The following is a 15,000-nucleotide window of genomic DNA, read 5'->3' on the forward strand; positions in this document are numbered from 1 at the left end:
TTGGTTTCGGTGACCGTACGACCGTACGTCAGTTCACCCCTCCATTTATGCGATGTGACCAGTATACTATGGAAAGCCATAACTTTCTTATGTGATCATTCGTTATCATGTGATGTGGTTTCATGATTACGCGATGTGGTTACATGATTAAGTGATGTGGTTTTGTCATTTATCAGGTGGTTCCTTCGTTATGTGGTTGTTTGTTATGTGATGTAGTTTCGTCATTATGTGATGTGGATTCAACATTACGTGATGTGGTTTCATCATTATGTCATTTCTTCGTTGAGTGTTCTGGTTTCTTCATTATGGGATATGGTTTTGTCATAGGGTTATATGGTTCATCATGTTTACTTATCATCACTTCCTGTGCCAAGCCTTAGTACCCAGGCCTCACACGCCACGACAAACTCGTTTGACCAGTTATTAGCGTCCTCCTCCTCCTCAGGTCCTTTGCATGTAATTTGCATGATTTTGAGAGACATCTAGTTTGAGGCAGTTCCTGCGGAAACACAAAACAATATGGCGGGAGCAGCGAACGACGTTTTGGTAAATGTACTTGAAAAGCTTAACCTTGGACATCTTACCGAGAACTTTCAACGTGAAAAAATAACAGTGGATCAAACATTTAAATTATCTTGCAAAGAATGGAATTTTGAGGAGTAAACGATTCAAAGGCAATGGTGCCTCTAAGGTTACAATGGCTCCACTATGGCAGCAATCCACCACCAAAGTAACCTGATTCTGAGACGGTCCAGGTCGCTCATGTCACGCACTTCCCGTCTGATGGACTTCATTCAAGGTCATGTTCCTGACGTCATGGTTATACTGTTTTTCTACACCAGTCCGATCGAACTTACCATTTTCTCAAAAGTCAGGAATTTAAGAAATGTAGAATTTTTATTATCACAATGGCGGAAGACCTGAAAGGATTTCAGGGCGCAGCTGAGAAAGTTTGCCAAATCTTTGGTGTGGAGAAACTTTTCCCGGAACAGATGAATTCTCGTAAAGCTTTTATTTCAAGAGAGGATGTTTTTTTAGACTTGCCAGAAGGGTTCGGAAAGTTTTTGGTGTTTCAGATGGCTCCATTAATTAGTCCACGCCAAACTTTCGAAGTTGAATCACGGATTTACAGCCAATCCAATAACTATTGTCATTTCACCCCTCGTTAGCCTAATGAAAGACCAGGTGAATTTTCTTTGGAATCTGAGCATCAGAGCTGGATCTATAGGAGACGATATGTTTAGCAACGTTTGTAAATATCGTGTATTCTTCGGCGGAGTCTTTACTCGGAAATGGCTACTGGCGAAATATGTTGTCATCTGACAAAATTTGATAGGAATTGTTGTGGATGAATCGCATTGTATAAGCCATTGGTATGCATTTCATTTTATCTTGATTTAGACCTAATTTGCTTTTCCACGAAATTATAGTATTAAAACGCTGTTGGGAAGCAACCACAAGAAACGAAAGATTGGAATGTGAGGGTATAAATACGAAATTAATTTATTGGCAAATATAAGTAAAGAGGACATAAAATGAATAACACAATATAAGTTAGATAACGATATTAAGGACACTTTGACATGTTGTGACCTACTCAACAATACCACGAGCTCGCGTTGGATATGCATCAGACAGAGTTGGTTATAATCATCTCATATCCACAAGCACGTGAAGAGTAATTATTTATTAAAATTACTTTTCAACATCCACTTTTTTTGCATTCTCCATAATACACTTTGTTTGCCCCCAAATTTTGCATAAACCATTGTTTTCAGATGCTCTTGGAGACACTGCATATTCTCAAAAGCATTTGAAAGCAATGGTCTATGTAAAAGTGGGAGAGGGGGCAAACAAAGTGTATTACGGGGAATGCGGAAATAGAGAATACGTGTACCACATCTTCACCTCAGCAAGTTGACCATTCAGTGGATGTTGAAGAGCAATTTTAATAATATAATTATTCTTCACGTGCTTGTGCATATGAGTTGATTATAACTCACTATGTCTCATGAACATATCACGTTTGCTGAAAATGAAATATGCAAGAAAGCAGTATTTGAGGAAGGCTGAAGAGTAGCCAGCATGGAAAGGGCTGGCAAGGGAAGGGATAAGGGTGAAGCGATCAGCCCTACACTGGACCATTTCCAGCTTGTCGATATTTGTCTTTGTGTAGCGGTCCAAATGATGGCGCTATAATCCAATGTGGCACGGAAAAGTGTATTATATGCCAAGGTCTTAAGAACAGGCGGACTAATTCTTCAATTTATTCTAAGGAAACCTAGGGTTTCCATGGCCAGAGGATGGCCATGGAAGCATGGCCAGAGTAACGAGTCTTGTGGAACGCCAGAGAGAACTTGCGTACTGTCAGAAAATTTCCTTCCAGGACAAACCCGCTTTGGGATCTTCCAGTCAGGAAGGGCTCTATCCATTTATTGGTACAACCGCAGACACTGTAATGGTTCAGCTTTCTTGTAAGGAGCCCATGGCTAACCTTGTCAAATACCTTGCTAAAAGCTATTGATAAAGCATCTATTTGATGACCGTCATACATGGCGCTAACAAGGTCATTTTACTAAAAAACCTAGTAATTGAGTCTCACATGATTTCCCACCCCTGAACCCGCGTTTTAGGGGATAAAGGAGCCGTGGTTGCTAGCATGTCGTGTCATTAATATTGAACTGGTGATTACAATATTGTTCGATAGTTGCTAGGGTCACTGCATCAACTTCTGCAAGAAATATTGGCGTCTGGTTTGACAATTTGGTCTCTATGGATAAACAGATTGCTTCTATTTGCAAATCTGGATTTTACCATCTAAGGGCGTGTTCGATTGACCGTATTCCGGAATAAGAATACGTGGAGTGATGATTAAAACGGTATGTTTGGCGCGTTTCGAAGCGATCATTTTAGCAGATGTTTGACAATTTTAATGTGAATCTCCGTAAAACGAAGGATTTCTAACTTATATTCCATGTATTCCGGTCAATCGAACGCACCCTAAATAACATAGCCAAAATTAGGAAATTTATATCTTTTCAGCATTGTGAGACCCTAATGCATGCATTTATCACTTCAAAGCTTGATTATTTTAATTCGGTTTTATCCTGGCTTTCCAGGTATCAGATTCAGAGAATACAGTATGTTCAGAATAGCGCTGCGCGTCTCCTCACAGGGATCAACCAATATGATAACATAACGCCCGTATTTAGACAGTTACATTCGCTGACTGTGACCGAGAGAATTTATTATAAAATGTTACTTTTAACATTCGAAACACTACATGGTATGGCACTGGAAAATCTCTGTGAACTGCTATCCCTTTACAATACTAGAAGATCATTACTCTCCTTGGGTAAATTTCTCCTTGTAACACCGAAATATAAACTAAATCATACGGGCAAAGGGCCTATTCTTGTGCTGCCCCTATATTGTGGAACAGTCTTCCGGATGATATAAGATCTTTCAATTCACAGACTGTTTTTAAATCTAAGTTGAAGACATTTCTTTTTAAGCGCTATTTAAATTGATAGTCTTGGTTTTTAATTAATTGCTTGAATGATGATTTCTTTTATTATTTGTAATTATAACATGCCTTCAAGCAAGCAAGTCAATTCGCGACGAAATTCTTGCCCTGAATCTTTGGGAAAGGAAATGGAATCTTATTGTTCATGGTATTACCGGGGAAATAAAAAAAACTTCCGAAACGACAAGACATAAAATTCAAGAAATCTTCAACACTACACTCAAGATGGATCCAGGTGAGGAGAAAAATATTAATATCGCAGCGTGTCACAGAATTCGAGGAAGCCGAGACGCGACTAAGGAGTCGATTATCGTCAGGTTTGTGGACCTTCAACAGCGCGACTACATTCTTAATCTAGCCAAGAAGCTCCCAAAGGGATCAAGTTATGGAGTTATGGTCGATCTACCTCCAGAGCTTTCCAAACTAGAGGTCGATTACTCAAGAAGAAAAATGAGCTGCCTTTTCAGCAACAAAAGGAGGTGAAATTAAAGTATTTACTGAAGGCCCCATTCATTCAACTAGTCGTGGCTGGTCAGGTTCAAGCATCGGGATGAACTAAGGAAACAGCTAAGTTTTTGCCTGTTTCAAAAGCTAATTTCTAGATCAGCATTATTATTTCGCTATTGACATCTTGTTTAAGTTCTTCTAGCCCGCGGGAGTCACAGCACAGGACACTTTTACTATAAGCCAGAGGCTGCAATCGCTAACAGGACACTATTTGTTGTGTTGGTTTAGTGTTTTGTTTTGCGTGCTTTGGATGGGTAAGTTACAATCTGTTTTCTTCTTACAAATGCAAAATTATTAATATATATCTACTGTAGCTTTTGCTGTATGCGTGCGAATCCCTTTCACCCTTTTGCGTTTAAATAAGGTATTCAGGATTAACAGATCATAACATATAAATTCAGGGAGGACAAAATTATCAGATTGAATATCGGGACGTTGAATTGGAAAGGTTTAGCAGACGAAAAGAAAAGACGTCTTTAATTGGCTTCGGAAAAAAAAGCTTGACATATACTGTCTACAGGAGGCGCATATCCAAAATAGCAAAAGAGAACAAGCACGGTGGCTATGAGGCGTTTTTAGCAGCTTGGATAGCAAAAATTGTGAGGTTATCATTCTATTTAACAATACATTTGAATATGTGTTGCACAATGTAATTAGCGATCAATAAGGCAGATATATTGTCTTAGATATCTCCATTTTTCAGCAACGCTGCACTTTGGTTACTCTGTATGGTCCAAACATGGACTCGCCCGAATTCCTTACAAATTTGAAAGAAAATCTAATCAATTGGGAACTGTCATATGAACCTATTATATTATGCGGCGACTGGAACGTGGTGTTAAACTACCATAATGACACGATAAATTATTTAAAGGAAAACAATCCGAATGCTCAAAAATCTGCGCGGGAGTTAATCGATACTTTCGAGCTGGACGATGTGTATAGAAACCAAGAACCAACTGGACGTAGCTATACATGGAGTGCGTATAGTAATTTAAAGCAAGCAAGGCTAGATTATTTTCTCGTATCTACTGATTTCACAGGTCTAGTGGACTCGATTCAAACCAGTGTTGGCTATCGCACGGATCACTCATTAGTAGTTATGAATATGATATTTACACATCAGGAGAGGGGCAGGGGGTTTTGGAAATTCAATAATTCTCTGCTGTCAGATCCGCCATATGTGAAACATGTCAAGGATTGTATCAAGGAGACTGTGGAGGAATACAAAATTAATGGTGACATAGAGCATCTGCAGTCTTCCACTTTTTCTATTAATGAACAACTATTGTTTGAAACACTTAAGCTTCACATCCGGGGTAAAACCATTTCTTATGCAGCATGGAAGAGAGAAGAGCAAAAGAAGACTGAAATTTTCTAGAAAAATAAATTAATTTTCTTCAGCAGAGCTTAAATGTATCTCCCTGCAGAGAAACAAAAAGGAAATTCGCCCAAAAAAAATGAGTTACAAGAACTGAGAGAGTATAAAATGGGCGGTATAGCTACAAGGTCTAAAGCAAATTGGATAACAAGGGGTGAAAAAAGCACTAAATACTTTCTGAATCTCGAGAAAAGACCGTTATACAAACAAATTAATTCCTAAGCTAGTTTTAGAAGATGCTACGGAAATCACAGACCAAAAGGATAATATTAGGAAGCAGGAGCGTTTTCATGAAAAGCTTTACACGTCCAGGAAAACTCAATTCAGGGCAGATTATTCTACCATCTTTTCAATCAAGATAATATGAGGGCGAAGTTGACTCCTGAAAAAAAGGACTCTTGTGAGGGTAATATTTCTGCTAAAGAATGTTTAGATGCTCTAAAAGTTATGGGCGATGGAAGCCCTGGGATAGATGGTTTTACTGTGGAATTTTAATTTTTTTTTTGGAAGGACCTCAGCCACTATTTAGTGCGGTCAATTAATTTCTCTTGTAGCATTGGCGAAATGTCTGTCACTCAGAGAAGTGGGCATATAACTACCTTACCTAATGAAAATTCTTTGACTTGGGCCATTTAACTTTCAATAGGAATAAAACGCAAACAGCGGTTACAAACATTTGCTTGAACTGCATAACGTTTATAAACTTAACGTTTCGTATGTTACATACATACATCATCAGAAGTGATTATTATTCAGTGACAGATAAATTTAAATTCAAAAATACAACTGCACGGACTGGGAACTAACGAAATTGATTGACATAAAACGACAAGAATATGCTAATAATAGAGATCACTTAAGGCTGGCCTTAGATCATGGATCAACAGAGACTCACAAGACAGGCTTTAATTTTGCAATGCATGTCTGATCGACCAGTAGGCTAATATTTCAAAATGATCCCACTTAATTCTATGGTTGGTTAAGAAAACATGATCAGCAATTGCAGATTCGTTAGGGCTTTAAAATGTTCTGTTTTTCTGTCACGTAATCGGCGTTTCGTTTTCCCTATGTAGAAATCATTGCAATCCCAGCAGTTTGCTCTGTACACTACTTTTGACCTGAAGGAAGGAGCTAGTTTATATTTGTAAGGGAAAAAAGACTTGATTCTTCGGGTGTTCTGAAAAAAACTATTGTGCTGTTGAAAATACATTGAATTTGTCTATACAAGACCTTAGCTGATTTGTGAGGTGTTTGCTGTGATGACCTAAGAAAGCTCAATCTATCGAGAGAAGATATTCACCGTTTTTACACCAAGTGGGACTCGTTTACTCCGCGTAAATACAAAATAAACCTAGTCCGCACTTTGGCGTATCGCTGCATTAGAATTTGTTCGTCACCCCGATTGTTACAGTCTGCCCTAGATGAAGTCAAGAGGATTTTATTAGTTAATGGCTACCCTATGAGAACTGTTAAATATCATATGAATGATGTCATTGAGAAACATCAAAATAAACCAAAAGTTCCTGTACAAACAGTTAAGAAAAAGAAGTTCTTATCCTTCTACGTTTCTCAGGTCATCCCAACCATCATATCACACACCCAAAAAGGCTTTCTTAAAAACAGGTCTATGGCCGAAAATACTAGGCTAATTTATGATATTATAGATAAACTAAATTCTAATAACCAAGAGGGCTTATCGTTATTAATTGATTTAGAAAAAGCAGTTGATTCAGTAGAATGGAATTTTCTTGATGGAGCCTTAAAGTGTTTAATTTCGGAGAGTCCATAAGGCGGTGGGTTAAAACCTTTTACAAAAATATTAGTAGCTCCATTTTATAGAAAGGTCATTGCTCCGATTCTTTTCCGGTCTCAAGAAGTGTTGGGCAGGGTGATCCCCTGTCACCATACCTTTTTATTATTTGTGCTGAAGTTCTCGCAAGTGCAATAAAACAAAACGGTCAAATTAATGGCATCACGGTTAATAATGAAGAATTTTTACTCGGACAGTATGGGAATGACACTTTTTTCCTTTTGGATGGAACCCAAACTTCACTCTCCCAATGCTTAGACACCTTGGAGCATTTTGGAGAGTGCTCGGATCTGCAGGTGAATGTAGAAAAAACTAAAGCTGTATGGATGGGTAGTAAGAGATTCTCAAAGAACATATTACTTTCCAAGAAAAAAGTAGCATGGGTATTTAATGAACCTTTTGACATCCTAGGGATAACGTTTTTTGTTTAAACCCAGCAAATAGTAGAGCACAATTATAGAAAAAAGCTGGATGAGGTTAGAAAGCTTTTAGACTCATGGTCCTGGAGACTTTTGGGTATTATAGACAAAATACAGGTAATTAAGTCACTCGCAGTATCTAAATTCGTACATCTCTTAACAACTCTTCCTACTCCAAATGACTCTTTTCTTAACGAATTGGAAACAGTCTTCTTTTCCTTTATTTGGGGTGGAAAGTGGGATAAACAAGAGGCCATATTCGGCCTATCCTCTGGCCGATTCCTATGTTTTATTTAAGAAATGCTAGGATGAAGTTGAATCATCTTTGCTGGTGTTAACTTTTTTTTTTTTTTTGTAAAAGGTTGGTTTTTAATAAGTAGGAACTTCAAACTTCAAATCAGCGAATCCCTGATGAAACAAGTTCGTACATGTAAATGCCTTGAAGGTAATAGTTCATAATAAATATGTATTCAAATTTTATCTTGTCAGCCTCACAAATGTTTGTAAACGTTGGAATGCTGACGTCACTGGAGAAACAGGAAGTCATTTTCGTGAGCAAATGTATATTATACGTCGAAAATTTACTAATACATTTATCCTGGAAATGTATATGGGGCAAAGGATGAATCACAGGTCATCACTCCTGTACTTTTGGCATGAAGATTCACTTTCACCTTTACTCCTCAAATGGTGACATATTTAGGTAAATCATTGATTGTAAGATGACTGTTTATACACCAGCCATGGTAGAATTTAGTCCCAATGTTCACAATAGCAGCTAATGTATTAGAATCCCAGTAACTGCAGGGCTTGATGACAGAGTAACACAATGAATATAGTGCCAGTGGACAACACTGCTTACGAGGACAAAAGCTGTTGTTTTCAGCAATATTAAGATTAACTTTAGCAATTTTTATTCCTTTCACCTCAAATATATCACTGATCTGATACAAACTTTGAATATACTGGACTAAACTACTTACAGATGGTACTTCTAAAAGAACGCATGTCCCTTCAGGGTGACTGTTTCCAAACAAATCTCTACCATGAGAATCAAATATTTTAAAAACACCATTACAACAATAGATTCCAACAACAATGCATCTTACTCCTAAAATAAATGAGGTATAGCTTTGAGCCATAAGCGATTCAAAAGCTCCAAGAAAAGACGTACAGTAATGGTATCCCTCGATTGCACTATTACCATGAACATTTCCAGTGTAGGTCTCACTGTAAGAAACTTGGTAGGCAGTATCAAACACTCTTAACATTGATGGTAACTCTGTCAATAGCAAAAAAGGCAGCTGAATGCGCCAACCTTGAATATAACTGATTACCAACATCCATTATTTGTATCAAATCATTAGGACAATAAATCCGCCCATTGTTGTAGTATATGAAAGAACTCAAACTCATCACAAAAACACTGTTGTCCAGCATTTTGACGAAATACTCTAAAGTTGCCTTGGCTGTAAGGTGCTCAAGATTATAGTTTTACTGGGGTCCACAATGGGACCAGGGTTCTTCTTTATATCGGAACTTAGTTTGAACTTACAATAATTAATTCTGTGGTTATGACTCGTGAAAAGTGACGAGGGTAAAACACATGTAAACAAAGAATAATATTTTTTAACTTTCTGCATCTCTTTTAAAAATCTTTTTCGTTGCCACTTCGATTTAAATTTAACATAGCGATGAATTTTAGATGACATTGGTGTATTTTTCCGAATTTTATAAAAAACAAACGCTTGCAGCTTTCGATTCTTCTTCGACAGTCGCTTTAGCTTTTTCACTGGTACTGTATTCTACTTGGTTCACGTTCCCGTCTGGACCTGTGGCGTTCCAATAAATTCTTATTGCTGGTGTAAACAAACATCTCATAACGAGACCTGATTCCAAGTTTCTTCGTTAACTTTATTGGAGCCGTTGAATAATTTCGTACACTTGAATGTAACTGTTTCACTTCAGGCAGCATAATATAGTCTTCAAATGAATTAGAAACCGTTTCTGAACATCGTATGAGTGTACATAAACTTACATACAGCTTGCCGATGATCCATGCGATGGTTGTTATTATAATGACACTACTGAAAAGTACAATCGTTAACGTTCCTCTAATTCACATTGCAGAACAAATAATCACAAGAAACAGAAACATTATCATAATACGGATCCCGGTACATACTTGTTTTGCTTTTACATCTTTCAATCACATGGGACTCGCGCTGTTGAATTTTCAATATGGCGTCTTCAAAGTTCTCTTTACCTCTCAGATCAAAATGTTCGTTCTTTCGTCGATCAACGTTATTCTTAGTTGCAATAGTACACACTTTTGCATGGATAGAGGTTTCCGTTTCCGAGATACTTCTAGCATTTTTCACTTTCAAAACTCTTTCATCACATTCGCATTTTGTGTTCACAGATAAACTTGATCTCAACTCATGATCACGAGTGCCATACTTTGGAACATTTTGGAATCCACTTTGCATGCAACTTGGCAATACTTTCGGCTCACTGACCGATTCGTTCCTGTACCTTTCGATATTTTTTCGCGTGCATTCATTCGGTGCACTTTTCTCTCTGTCCATTTTACCGCTCTTCCCATATCGGACAAATAAACGTCACCTTCTTAGAGCCCGCGATTCTTGTGGTCAGCAGGCTTTGCCGATTTGTGGTGGAAACGTGAAAAAACAGGCCGAAAACTCAACTCTGGCCGCCGAGCCTGCGGCCAGAGTAAATAGCAAGGAAAACAATCATTAATGATATAGAAGATGGGGGATTGAAGATGACCGATATTCGATAATTCGCCAAGGCTCCAAAGATCTCCTGGATTAAAAAAGTATGGGACGTAAATTATCAGGCAGACTGGAAAAGGCTCTTGTTTTCTGATCGCCTCTGCTGGAATGATGTTTGGTTACTAAATAGAAGATCATTATCTCTCCTGGCTTGTTCTTTTGTGGAAAATACTTTCTGGAGGAATGTAGTTGAATCATGGGCAGAGTATGTTTAGGAAACTGTAGAAGCCAGTGACCTTCTGTCACAGCCACTAAGGAATAATGTTTTTATTAAGGTAGAAAATAAATCTGTGTTTTGTAAGACGTGGTACATAAAACATTTACGCTACGTCAATGATCTTGTAGATGAATCTGGATTTTTTATGTCACCAACCGAATTGCTTAACCTTAAGTGCACTTTCTTACAAGCTTATGGCATTATGTGTGCAATTCCAAGTTTATGGAAGTCAAATGTGTTGTCCAGGGCGCTATCGGCTCCGAGCATTAGTTGTGTAACCGCAGCTTCCCAAGTGCAATCCACAGTGAAAGTGAGCAGTGGTTTACAGCAAAAAGCTAATCAAGAAATACATCCTTTACAGGTTGCAAGAGAAGCGGCACCACTTTTTCAAAATTGCACAATTCAAACCGTGCAGTTTGTATTCAACCGATCGCAGCAGATTTAACGTTAACTTTGTGAGGCGATCAATTTTACCTTAACGACAGCATGTCTTGTTCTTTGCGAGTTGAATACTGTACGAAAGTTAACTGAGCAGTTTTAAGTTGCATGTTGTCGCGAGATCGATAAAACAGAATGTAAGTCGGGGAGCATATGTTCAAATATCAGGTTCCGTGGGCAATTCGTGAATTATATATGCAAAGCGTGAGTTTAAAAGTCTGAAAGCCCCAAACCCCCGTGCTGCATATTAATTTTGCAGCGTACACACGTATTGCATTCTTAAACTAGTGAGCCTTTGACGTCATTTTCTCCTCGATCCAGCTCTCTCAAGAACATAATGTTAGTAATGGCGGACCATTAAATAGGAAAATTACAGTTAAAATAAAGAGATGTCTTTTTGAAATCAAGGCTCAAAACGTGAGTCACTTAATGTTTTGTTAACATAGTTTTGAAATCCAAAGAAAAATATGAATTGATTTTTTGGTCAAAGGGGCACTTTAACACATCGTAATAATTTGCGGAAACTTGAGCCTTGTGTATCGAAGATATGACACGGTTTTATCCATAGCCTCGTTTCTATGCTGGCGGTTTGACGTCGTTTTTTTTAAACACCCTTTAAAACTCCTCCGTGCAAGTTGCAAAGGTGGCAACATCACTTTTCTTGTTATTTTAGGTCCCCTGAACACAACTAGCTTAGTGGCTTGCTTTCTTCACCAATATCCGACGGGAGTACATATACTAATGAATGAACTCACTGCGATCCAAGTAAAATGTTGATGTGTAGCTTTGTCAGTCTTTTGAATGAACATTTTCGTGCGGTTGATCATGGTTTTGATTTCATGTAACACTACAAGATACAATAAATAGTTTCACCCGATATGATAAGTCTTCATGTTACAAAAGAAATGCGTGCAACTATTGAGTTATGGACGCACTTGGGAGGTTTGCTAAGCACTCAAGAAGCTAGAGTCGACTCGACTATCGCCTCGTGCGACTGTTACGCTTTTCTCGTGCTTAGCAACCTCCCGCGTGCGTCCATAACTTGATAGTTGCACGCTGCACGTTTACAATTTCTTAACTGTAAATATTGTAAAGCGCCATTGAATTATTAGAAACAGCGCTATATAAGTTCATATTATTATTATTTTATTATTACTACTCCGGACTTTCACCGCCCTCAAGACTTGGCAAATATAATGGTCAGAGCCGTAGAGATAGGTTCTTGTAGTTCTTTGAGAACGCGAGGTGTTATTCCATCTGGACCTTTCCTTTATGAGTTATAGCGTTTAAACTTTGCTTCAAAAACCGTTCAACATTTTTTTTGTTATCGCGAATGTTGAATGAAATCCCCTCGCTCACGTTGTCTGGTTTGGCCTGTCAATGAAGTATCCATGTCCGCATCCATAGTTACAACGGCGGCTACAGCCTGGGACTGAATACCAAACCTCTCGTGATACTTTGTTGAATCAAATGTTGATGATGTGATAAAACCTTTTGCAACTCAGAAGTCAACATCGTTAAACAAAATCAAACGGATGTTGAAGCAAATGTTTAAGCCGTTTTCCTGGGCCTTAATGAGAACGCGTTATCTTTAAATGTCCGTAAATGAAAGGACTCATTGAATAATCACCATCCCCCTTGTTCTTCAGTTCTTGTTTGTTCTACTTTTTGTTTCTCTGTTAATGTTTCTTTTCTTTATCACGTCTTTTAACCTGTTTGTGGCCTGCTTCAAGTTCTCGTCTTATGTAGTTTCATTTCGGAATCCAATTCCCTCCTTCTTTGATAGCATTAATCACAAACTTTCTATATTAACAGACGTGCACACCGAGTTTGTTCTGCAGAGAGTGTTGTGACGTGAAGCAGAGTTTCTGATGAATGTGCGACCTTTCTGTAAACCAGTATTTTAATGGCGCCATCAAATTCCCTATCTAGAATTTGATGGGTCGTCCACCTCTGCTGTATGTGTAAATGTAAATTTTCTTGCTCTGGTGTGATGACAATGATTCTACGATGCAGTCTTAGCAGTGTTGTGTCTAAGAGGCTCCAGATCAACTTGGCCAAACATGAGTTGAACACTGATTTTAGCGGGGCAGAAATTGCAAATGTGATCGGAAAGATGAAATAGACACGAAAAGCAGTGCATAGAACACTTTTTTTTTATTCAAACATACGATTATTTTTTCAAAATAATTTTTATTAGTGCTTGTACACTGTACAGTTTTTAATAAAGCTAGTTTTCTTTTCCTTTCCTTTCTTTTCTTTTCTTTGATGCTGTCTTTTTCTTAATGTTACTGCACCGTAGACTAAGTAATTTCTGCCCGTAGAACGGCATTATGAAAACGATTGATGGCTTTCCTTTTTCATGTTTTAATGAATATGGATTGTAAGTGTGATAAGTACCAGCTTGGCATGGAAATGCCCAAATCTTCTGTCGTATTTATTTTATGTGTGAAGCCTAAAGAGCAATCCAGGTGCAAGCAAACGAACTCTCAACTCTTTAAATACATTAGAAAGATTAAATATTATAAAGAATCTAAAATTTGAAGTTTTTTTTGCTAAATCTCAGAAGAAATGCAAAGTAAATTTGTTTGTCTTGTTATTCCTTTGTCACCCAAATCATGTTTGACATCCAGATCATAAAAGGCCTGAGCTGGGATGCAAGGGATTAATGATAATCTGATGAAACAATAGAACCGAACAAGAACAATTCTACCAGAACAATAGGAAATACCACACTTTTCACATTGTGGTAACCAAGGCTGATTTTTAAGAAGAGCTATCTCCATGAAGAAGTTTATACTCCTGGGAGCTTGTGCAAACTTGTATTGTTCACAATGAAGACTACGCCGCCGGTTTGTTTTGTCAGATTTATTTAGCAAATCCCTTGAGCGTTTTACTTGGTGTCTCGAACGGATAACCTAAGAAATGCAAGTAAACAACACGACTTTGTCTTAATAAAATACCATTGTTTCTCTTGAAGAAATGCAATCAACAACTGCTCATTGCAAATATAAGTCGATAAGCAGTAGAAAATCAACATCTTTTCTAGTAGAATTGCTGTCGGGAGGGAGAGGTTCTGTACTGTTAAGCCATTTACTGCGCTTTTAACACCAAAGAGCAAGAAAGGTAAAGGTTATGGTTCTCTCATCCCGCTTTCAATTGTTTCATTTTTACAAAATGATCTGCGTATTCGTTCGATAGGCGTCGTCTATCTTAAAAAAAGAACACCTAGGAGATTCTCGAAATTGTCTCTATTTCATTCACTGTTTCTAACCGAATCGCTGGAGACAAATGGAAGACTTAATCAAACTACTCACAAATGATTCATCTGTTCCGACTTTAGTCAATTCTGATGGTCAAGTTCCGTCTTTCACTGACCAATCCAAATCGTCTTGGTTGAAGCAATAAGTACTGCGGATTCGTCTCAAAACATTGAATGAGTTATTTTTTATATGAATTGCACAGCATTTCGCCGGAATTTTGTCATGTATTAAGCGACTGGAGATAGTAAGTCCTCTTTAATCTCTACATATCTAACTGCATCTTTCATCTTAGATTTTGACCGTTTCTTTCTGTTGAAAAAACACGAGCAAACAAGACGGCGGCTATGGGCAGGCTGCTCCTTTATCGTGCCTTTTGGGCAATTTTAGCCTGCATAGGTAAGTCTTCTTCCAAAGTATGCTTTATACGTTATATTCTGAAATAATGATTAACCGTAATTTAACACAAACAATGCAATAGAAGCGCGCATCTCGTTCATCGATGCAGCGTACATCAAGCGTTCCAACATCAAGGTACAAAGGAGATTTAAGTAAAAGCATTGTTCTCTAATCACTCTGCAATGAAACGAGAACAAATCATTTTCACTCTAGAAAACCATGAAACGCAGACAAGAATCAGGAATAGG

At 37.9% G+C, this 15,000-nt stretch overlaps 2 long non-coding RNA genes across 2 annotated transcripts in view; both read left to right on the forward strand.

Annotated features, from left to right (window-relative positions):
* LOC138021269 (uncharacterized) overlaps positions 1-15,000 on the forward strand; it is a 102,987-nt gene that overhangs the window by 37,004 nt on the left and 50,983 nt on the right. The window lies entirely within an intron of this gene.
* LOC138021329 (uncharacterized) overlaps positions 14,156-15,000 on the forward strand; it is a 31,798-nt gene continuing 30,953 nt past the window's right edge. Inside the window, exons 1-2 of the long non-coding RNA XR_011126353.1 lie at positions 14,156-14,219; positions 14,649-14,752. This is a non-coding gene — a long non-coding RNA (uncharacterized lncRNA). The remainder of the gene's footprint in view (positions 14,220-14,648; positions 14,753-15,000) is intronic.

The sequence above is a fragment of the Montipora capricornis genome, chromosome 1 (assembly GCF_036669925.1).
Source record: "Montipora capricornis isolate CH-2021 chromosome 1, ASM3666992v2, whole genome shotgun sequence".
Classification (NCBI taxonomy): domain Eukaryota; kingdom Metazoa; phylum Cnidaria; class Anthozoa; order Scleractinia; family Acroporidae; genus Montipora; species Montipora capricornis.